Below are 10,519 nucleotides of genomic sequence, written 5' to 3' on the forward strand. Positions count from 1 at the left end.
TTGTTTAATGTCTCATATGCAAAGACTACAAACACAATGTTTTACGTCTTTGTGTAAATACTCACTCAACTAAACTTTGATCATCAACTCTCTTGTATATGTGTGAGTGATTGTGTGTGAGGAATTTATCCTTTACAGTGTACATCTCAAATATATCCTCACACAAGGACTTGTGCTCTTAACTAGCTGATTTCTTCATGCTAACTGCCCATGCTTTGAATCCCCTTCCAAAGATCTTGTTTGATCTTTAAGATGTTGTATTTATAAGCTCCAACAGTGATATATACGTTAGGCACAAGAATATGACCGTTTGAAAAGTTTCTGTACTGTTTCTGGAATTGCAACGGTCAAATTCGTCTTGCTGGACAATTTCCCGACTGGTCAACTATGGTCAATTCAACTGGTCGTTCAGTTCAACTGGTCAGCATCTTGTTCAGTTCAGTTCAGTTGGTCAACTGCTGGTTCAGTTCAGTTCAGTTGGTCAGCATCTGGTTCAGTTCAGCTGGTCTAGTTCAACTGGTCTTCAGCTGGTCTGGTTCAGTTTCAGCTGGTGTGCTGAAATCAATCTAGCTGATTTCAGATTGTGCAAAACCAGTAGCTTCATCGCCATTTATCAACATCTTAAGCTTCGATTCAGACTTTGACTTCTCAAGATGATTTGTAGATCATCGTCTTATCTTTCCAACGCATAATGAATCGCTTCGTTTCAATAACAGAGCTGAGAGATATGACCAAAATACCACAGCTGCTCAAACCCAACTGATTGCTGTTTTTGTGTGATCAGTTCTGTAATTCAGCGATCAGTTAGACCATGATAACATCTAATTTTGCACAACTGACATGAGATACGACTTGTTTCAAATTGCGTTTTCTGATTAGAAAAGTTGGCGGATTGTCATTTGAATCATCCAGATGGGAGATATCATCAAAATACTAAAGATCGCCAGAAATTCAATTTGTGCAGAATTCAGTTTCAGCATGCTTCTTTTGTTTACAACTTCACACTTGAGTAAATATGTTAGAAACACAATAACAAGTTTTTTTAACATCAAAATCAAGATTGCAAACATGAAATGTTCCAACACTTTTTCTTCTGGTTGGAGTTTTTAATCTGCTCTTAATTGTACTATTGTTTCTCTATACTATATAGCATTCTTCATTTATGGGTTCAGAAGTTTTCCTTCAACATCATGCTTGTTGTAAAACTGTATTGGTAATTTTATGTAAAATGCATATCTTAGTCTCTGGACTATGACTTTGCGATCACATGATGTTGTGAACACTAATATTTAGTCTTATTTTATTGTGAATAGGATTTAAGCAGTTGTAGTAAATTATTTCATAGCAAAATGTATGTTCATGTATCATGAAAATAAATAAGTGGTGTTTTCACCTTGTACCAAGGTGTTTGTCCAGCACTTACGATTAATATTTCTGACATCTTAATCCCTTTTACATAAGATTCTCTTGGAGAAATCTCGTTCAGTAACATGAAGTAATTTTTCTTCCATTTTTTTTTGGAAAAACTCATCTTTTTTGTTGTACAGATTTAAGTATCTGAATCAATATTTAGCAATAAAATATCAGGTCTTATATTGTTCATATAACTTTCGTACTGGGATGTAGATCGAGAATGCGCTCGTTGTTGGATTTTCCCACATTCTATCATATGCCATGAATCCCATTCCATTCCATTCTTTAGACGTTTCTAAGATTTGTGTTCCTCGAGAAACTCTAACCCATGAACCAATTTGTTTGGTTTTTCTATTGGGATTCCTTTGACATGAACTTTGAATTAAGCGATATTTCATATTATAGGTTGTACCAAATAATATATAGTATTACAATAAAATTTATTTCTTTGTCTTGTAATATTAAATATTATTTCTACTTATCTTCACCATTCGAGACATCTAAGTTTTATTATTGCCGAAAAGCTTTTTAGTACCATTGGGCTTCCTGGACACGTGTTTTTTCTTACCTATGACTTGTTATTCTATCTCCTTGAAAAGATAGTCATTTCGAATCAACTCTAAAAATTTTATTCTTTTGTAGAATCGGTTTGTCTTTGATCTGGATTGAATCAACTCTAAAAAATTTATTCTTTTGTAGAATCGGTTTGTCTTTGATCTGGATATCTATTTCCTGTATTAAAAAAAACTCGATTTTTTTTGGATAAATTATCTGAGCAACTTTTGCAAATATTTATAGTATTTCAATAAACTCATTTATAATAAACAATTCTGAATGATGTGTAATAGATAGAGCATATTAAATTTTAGAGTTAATAGAATATGATCTATTATAATCTTTCATCAGTATATTTTCTTTGAAATTTTGATGCAATGTTAAAGCTCGGCTAAAATCTCAATCTGTCAGGTTGCAGGCAATATTTGGATAAATTACTACTACATTTTCCCCTACATATAGATTCTCTGATATTGTTTCTAGTATCGAATTTTGAAGATCACCCATTCATTTATCACATATAACAACGTCAATAGATAAATCTATCTCTTCTTTAAAAGTAGCTTTTATCATAATCTGAATTACTCCGATATGAATACAGGACATTGTTTGTGCTACTTCTATCTTGAGTTTTTGCAATTCCTACTTAATTTCTTCATAAATAATTAATTTCATCTTAATCTGGTTTCTCGTAACTTTCATTGGATTGTTATTTCCCTTATGAAGATCTTATATATTAGATGATGCTTTATGTTTCTTAGTCCAATATTTTCTAAGAATTTTTCTACCTCCTATACAGAGAATCTTTGATGTCTCTGTAAGCTAGGATTTTCATTCATGATAAGTGAATAAGATAAGTGAACAAGATAAGTAAAATGAATGAAAGTAAACGGAGACAAAAAATTGTTTATGGAAGTTTGAGGACTAAACTTATGTGTCTCCCCTTCTTCTGTTTTCAGAAAGATTTACTAAAAGATTGGATCGGTACAACCCTTTGTAAAAATTCACTTCAGCTCGATTCACTAATCCTAATAAATTGAAACACTTAGTAACTTTTTTCTTAACTTGATATGTTCAAAAACAAACTTCTGAGAGTTACAATGATTCTCACAATACAATGATTCTCACAATACAATGAAACTTGTGTAAACAAAAGATAAGTGAGAATACAAAGTGCACAATATGATCTTTAATTGATTTGATATAACTTTGTCCATGTGGAAAAAAAGATAAATCTTTTGAGAATTGTTGTACAAGTAGAGAATGTGTGATGAAGCTCATAGATGTTGCAGTAGTCTTCTTCATTCTTGATGCATTCTCTTTAATATGTGTTGGTCACCAACATTAATAAAAAAAGACGGTACTCACAAATATATTGGATAGACGACAATTAACCAGAGAGTGTCACGTGTCCTTGTCGTATTTTCGAAAATATTTACGTCCAATTCAAATTTATTGGACAATAGATAAAAATGGTAACAAACATATCTTTTGTTCTGTCTTTGTTGATAATTCTTTGAAATATACTCGGAGATAACTGTCGGTGTCTTCGGATAATATAGTCAGATCAGTCTGCAAGCTGATCTGTTCTGTTACAGAGTAATTGTGGACAGCTTGGTTCACTTCAAGCTAGTGGAGATGCTCTTCAGATCTAAATAATTGGACATCTCGAATTATTTGTTTGTTTCATCTTGTATCAGCGTAGTTGATCAACACACTTGATATTTTTTCAGCGATAACTTTCTTAATTCATTTCAGTAATTCACATTTATTAATTTAGCTTAAGTTAAATCGACATGGCTTGTGAACACAAAAACTTAAGTTAAAGTTTAATTTTAACAACATCATATTATATGTTATGCTATATATAAAAGTTTGGAGATATCTTAAATTTAAATGAATTTATAATAACTCAAGAAACAATCCTGGAAAATGGTGCAATGCATTTGTTTTTCTGGCACGTTGGATATCTCTAATGACAAAAAAAGAAAAATATCCCAATTGAAAAGGTTTGGTAATTTAATAAAACATTTAAATTGTTTTTAAATATAAATACAATATATAATTGTTTTTATATAAATAAAAATAGGATTACTATATTTTTAAATAAATATATCACTATAACTTTTATATTTTTGTATAATATCTAGAATTTCACACAAATATTATTTAAAACAAAAAATTTAAACTAGCGTATTCATTGTAGGATATTTACTGATTTTTAATGACTTTTGTAGATTTTAAAAGTCTAGAAATATTCAATTAAGACTTTTAAAAGTCAAGTGATATTCAACATTGATTTTTAAAAACTCTATAAAAGTTTAGATGTATTCAAATTTTCAATAGACTTTTAATAACTTCATGGAATTCATTAACATATAAACATTAAAGCCTAATGTACAACTATAAATTGTCAAAAATTGTATTAGGTTCAACCCGAAGATTTGGATGTATTTTTAAAACTTCTACCTAATACACAAGCTATTTATTTCTCTCTATGTCGCTTTACATCATCTCTCTTCTTATCTTCTTTCCCCTCATCTAGCTCTATCACTCTCTCAAATTTTCGAAATGTCTCTTTAGTTATATTTTCATATTTTCTTTCAAATATTTTATTTTTTTGCTTGTTCATTTAATAACTTTTTATTTTAATATCATATGAAATTTTTAATTCTAGAATTGATTTTGTGATTTTTAATTTATGATTTATACAAATTGATGTAATATTCAATAATAATAAAAGATGATCCAAAAAAATACCGCTTAATTCTTAATAATTGAATAAGCCTCGCAACAACACTGATTTTTTAAATTCTTTTTAGCATTTTCAATTAAGATGTAAGTTATGATATTTTTATACAAAATTGTATCCACGCAATGATAAATAATATTCTTTTCACATGCATATTATCAATTCAAAAACAAGGTTACAGATTAATCAATTGATGTATTTTTAAAAATTTACAATCCCACATATATACACATGTAAGGATTAAATAATTTAACTTTTAAATAAGTAAATTTATTTATTAATATAAATATCGAAAAACTATTTCAAACTGAATATGTTATATATGTCAATTAATTATTGGTTCAAATAAATTAATAAAAAATAATATATTATAATTAAGTATAAAATTTATAAAATTCTATAAAAAAAAAATTCACAAAAGTCTATAAAAATCTTGCAAAAAAGTCTACATGAATCCACGTAAATCTGTTAAATCTGTGAGATTCTGTAAAAGTCAATAAAAATCTATCAAATCCATACAATTCTATCATTTGGAAAAATCATTAAAAGTTATCAAAACTCTGAATTGAATACACCTCACTTAATATGTGCATGCATTATCATGAGACGTCGATTAATATTAATATATTAATTAAAGTTATAAAAAATGAATATTTATATTTTATATATGTTTAATGGTCCTCAATTTTTATGCCGACTGCAAATATTAAAAATTTTAATTAAAATTTTTTTGGAGTGAATTTGTAATTAAATTTTCACAAGGAAAAATGTTATTTTAATTTAATAACTCTCTGGGCCCCATATTTTTCTTAGATTTTCACAGATAACAATCTTCGGCTTCCCTCAACAAAACTATTCTCAAACCCTGCCGCCGCCGCCGCCGCCCACGCCCACGCTTACCGGATATCAGATCTCTGCAACGCACATCCACGTACTTCTCCTCGTTGCGCCGCCGCTTCAGACGTAGCTGCAACCGTCCTGGCCGGCGAAAGCAGCCAGATTATTCCACCCCGAGCATTATAGCACGAATAGATGTAATGTTCCACTGATTTCATTGTTGATTTCAATCCTTTACCTTGCCAAAACAAACGGGTAGAAAATTATTTTGCCTTGATTATCATGTTTCTGTGCAATATTGAGCGCGCACGTGGTTTTTTTGCTTATGCAACAGAGTTTGACCTAAGCAATGAATGGTTGTTGGTGTGTTTAGTTTCAAAGATCGCGTCTTTCAGCACAATCAATTTCTTTACCGGATTCCACTTTGTTTTTTGTTTAGTAATCAATTTGAAGCTCCCTATGTTTTATTTTCATGGAAAATATTATCTGTTACCTTTTTACGCAATGTGGTGTGACAAAGTAATTAGTTCTTCACCCTTTTTTCAAAAAGATGCCAGCCATACATCTAATTTCTATATATTCTCATAGATACGATGACATGAAGATTACGACAGACATGCCAAGTGTGTGGCAGCAGCGTTGGCTTTATGATATCTGATGATGGATTTTTCTATTGTGGCTACTGTAACTCACAAGCAGAAGATATATTTGATACAGGAGTCGATGAAGAACATATTATCAACCATAGTTATGAAGACCATAGTTATTGGTTATTTTTAATGAGCTTTTAGACGTAAAAAGTCGAAATTATTACATACTGGGATAGTTATGAAGACCATAGTTATTGGTTATTTGTTGTAATTTTCTTTTTGTTATCTAAGCCTCTGTGTGCCACCTTGGGAAGACCCGAAACTTTTTTCTCATATATTGTCCCAATCAGTGGCTATCAATTCTGCAAATTCCACACATTTTACATGTGTAAAAATGTGATCCTTTGTCCTCTATTCCAAGTGAAGACGATTGTTGGATGCCGAGCCTTGTAAATACATCCCCGAAACCACAAGTGATAGCATGAGGAGGAAAAAAAATAGAGAACTTGGTAAGCACTGAATTCTGCAAGTCCAAAGCCCATTTTCTTTTAATATGTCAAGTAGGGATGCCAATTTTCCCTGCTAGGAAAACCTGAAGTGGGGCTGGATTGGGGATTTTCAATTCCCCGAAACAAATTGTGGACGAGTGTGAGAATGCTATCCTCATCCAAAAACCCATCTCGAGGCTCCCGATAATAATATCATTACTACTAATAATAATGATCTTTTCTAATAATTAACAAAAAAAACTCAAATTCATAACATTCAAATCTCGTTCATGATTCAACTCGTCACCTTATGATAATTATGTGGTTTCATTTTTTTACTTATTAAAACCATGAATTACAAAAGTTTGTATTATTTTAGTAATATATATATATTTATAATTCAATTATTTTATCAATATTCTTTAAGTGAATTTGAAGACTTTTTGGACTAATTCAACCGATATTTGAAGCGGTGACGAGGATAGTGATTTAATTCATGTCAGGTCGGGGATGATGATGACAAATGTGGTCCACCTTGTACCATTTCTAGATTATTTGAAGCAAGGATAAGGACTATGATGAAGATTTAATGTACGCGAAGTCGGGATGAGGATTTTCAGGCCAATTAGATAGAACTGGGTATGGGACCAATGAAGACTTAATCACCGCGAGGATTAAATGGGGAATCCCTGATTAGAAAAAGCGGGGATTGGGGCAGGAATGGGGAAGACATCCCCGGCCCGCCCCGCCCCGCCCCGTCTCGTCCTGCCCCATTGCCATCCCTAGTCACAAGGCATGGATTTAGTTCTAACCTCGCCAGGGTTGTAAACATCTAATTAGTTAGCCTGGTGGAATGCTGACATATTTATTTCTTTCTTGATGTTATTTTATTATTTAACCATAAATAAATTTTCCCCTAAGATTCCTTTTCTTGTTGGCAGTTCTTGGTTGTAGCATATATGAATGCTTATGCAAAATTTGCAACCATCTTATTGTGTGCCAAAGATTATTATTTCAGATTTGTTGATTAATTTTTGTTTCACAGATAACTCATGATTTAAAATCCTTGGTGGAGGAAGTTTGTGTTGACTATCTAAGGCATGTTCTTGAACTTCTGAAGTTGTGTCCTGCTGAAGTACTTGACCTTGTGAAGCAGAGTATTTTACACGGTGGAAACTCCCTCAGAGTTCTTCAGCCTCAAGTAATAAATTTGATAGTAGAAACTCTAGTTGAGAAGTCTGTGGAGGTGAGCCGGATGCATAAATTTTATTTTCTAATTGATTTTGTTATGTTACCTGTGTTTATAGGCTATATGGCTATAAATTTAAGTAGGACTTGGTTTCAGAGATCTCTATGGTTTCAATCTTGCAATGTTAGGGAGACAAGGCTGGTCCTTTATTTCCAGTCCAGATACACTTGCCAGCAGAATCTTCAAAGCTACATACTTGCATTGTAGTTTTTTTCCAAAATCATACGTATATTGTATATCTTGAATTGTATTTTTTAAAAATTTAAATAAGAGAACACAAGAAAATTAAAAGAGATAGATTCATAAGAGTTTCAAATGGACATTAAATTACTCTCAATAAACATGTATATTACCCTCAATAATCAGAAATGTTTGACACCCAATGCATGCAATTCGAGATTTTCATAATTTGACAGAGTTAATGTATGATATAATTCTGTCAAAAGCATCCAATGTATAATTTTTGTCCCTTGGGATGCCTTATTTGAATTTTAAAATATAAATAATGCAATATTGCATATTATATTATAAACCAATTTTATTTTATTTATCTTATTAAATTTATTAACTCCAAAATTGAATTCTGAAATGACTCCTCTTTTCAGCACAACATATGAGTTGAATCCTTCCAAGAAGTAATGTTCTTTTAAATTTAGATTTGTTCGTTGTTATCTTCCAAGAAGTAATGACTCCTCTTTAGATTTGTTCGTTGAAAACAACGAGACATTAAGTTTGAAATATGTCTTTCATGATCGAGAAGTAAAAAATATTATTCTTTTATTTGTACAAAATTTTAATTATTACGTATTACTAATGTGATAGTTTTATTCTATATTACAAAGTTCACGGATACATGATAGTATAAAATGTCCCGTAATGAAAATGATTAAACTAATTCTAAAGAAAGTACGCATCTTATTAGAAGACATCTTATAAAATTTATTGACATTGTTTTGGAATACGCATGATAAATGTTAATAAAATAAATTTTCTGATTTATACATAATTTACTTATGATCACATGTTTCATTTTATTTCGGAATAATAGGGTTTTGTGTATATTATGAAGAGATTTTGTAGATAAAATCACAACTCATTTGGATAAAGATATTGATGAAACAATTATTGTTGTGTCAAACATGAGTCATGTCACAAAATTACTGAATTTTTTTTAAAAAAACTCTCAATAATTTTATTTAATGTAGATTTAGACGAAATTACTGAATTTTTTTAAAAAAAATTCTCATTAATTTTATTGAATGTGATTTAAAAATATTTTTTTATCACATGTTAAAAAATAATAATATATAGCTTATCGAAAATTAAAGAATTAAATATGTATTAAGGTTGTGGTCGACATCAATACACTAAACACGATAAGCATCATGTCATTGCCTTAGACTAACATAATCTAAAATTTTGATATATTATAGTGATTATTAGCCAAAAAAATTAATCGACATGCGTTGTATTTAAGAAAGTTTTTTAAAATTAGCGAAAAATAGTTTTTATTTTTTAATTATATTATTTTTTCTATTTAAATATCTATTCATTTATCATTAATTTTTAATAATATCATGCCGTGCATCGCACGGGTTAAATACTAGTATATATAAAAGCAGAGTTTTTGCCAAAAATAGTAATTTTCCGTCAAAATGTCATTTCTAAAAAAGGAAATATATATCATGAATATTGAAATATGTGTACTGCAATAAATGATCACTTCAATTATTGTTTGCATTGATTATATCAATTTGTTTAATTCAATTTTGAATTTATTTAATTTTTATATTAATTCAAATGTAATTTATGTATTATATGTTTTTATTTTTTTAATCAAATTGAAACTAAATTCTATTGAAAACGTAAACTATATTAAAATTTTTGCATTTATTATATCAATCAATTTAATTAAAACTGTTTAAATAAATTTAAAATACAAATGATAGCAATGTTCGGTATCACTGATGAGGTAAATCATTAAAAAATACATTTTGCTATTTTAAGTAATTTCCTGCTCAAATTACTTACTAAAAAAATACTGTTAGACATGAATTTTATTGTGGCGATGATAACTAAAACCAGTAGACTAGCAGACCAGAACAACAGAATAACTTATCAGTAGCTGCTGTTCTAGTAAAACTAAACCAGTAGAAAAGAGATATCAATACAAAACCAGTAGAGAACGTTTTCTAACGTTGCTATCTTAATTGTTACCGTTAAAGAGTTTCTAGTACTAGTATTAATTGCAGCATTAAATACTATACGGAGTCATTTAATGCATATTACCCAATTAATTATAAAACAAGACTGATTGTTTTATAGCTTTTCTGCAGGAACTTGTTTTGGTAATAAAGCTGATTGTATCAGTTATCTGAAGACTTCTTTGATTGTGAACGTTGAACTCAGTCGATTATATATACTTGGATCAAATCCTTGTTCGACATGACACTTCGCTTATTATCATTTTCAAGGAACAAAGCTTCTCTCTTATCAGATGAATATCAAAATTCCTTGAGCATTTAAAAGTTCAACACAAAGAAAAGTAGCACACGCTTCATAGCTTGTATCTGATCTTTTAAAAGATCATCTTGTGCTACTAATTCTTACACTCTTCACAATCTTTACATCACTT

Source organism: Primulina eburnea, chromosome 15 (assembly GCF_022965805.1).
Source record: "Primulina eburnea isolate SZY01 chromosome 15, ASM2296580v1, whole genome shotgun sequence".
Lineage (NCBI taxonomy): Eukaryota > Viridiplantae > Streptophyta > Magnoliopsida > Lamiales > Gesneriaceae > Primulina > Primulina eburnea.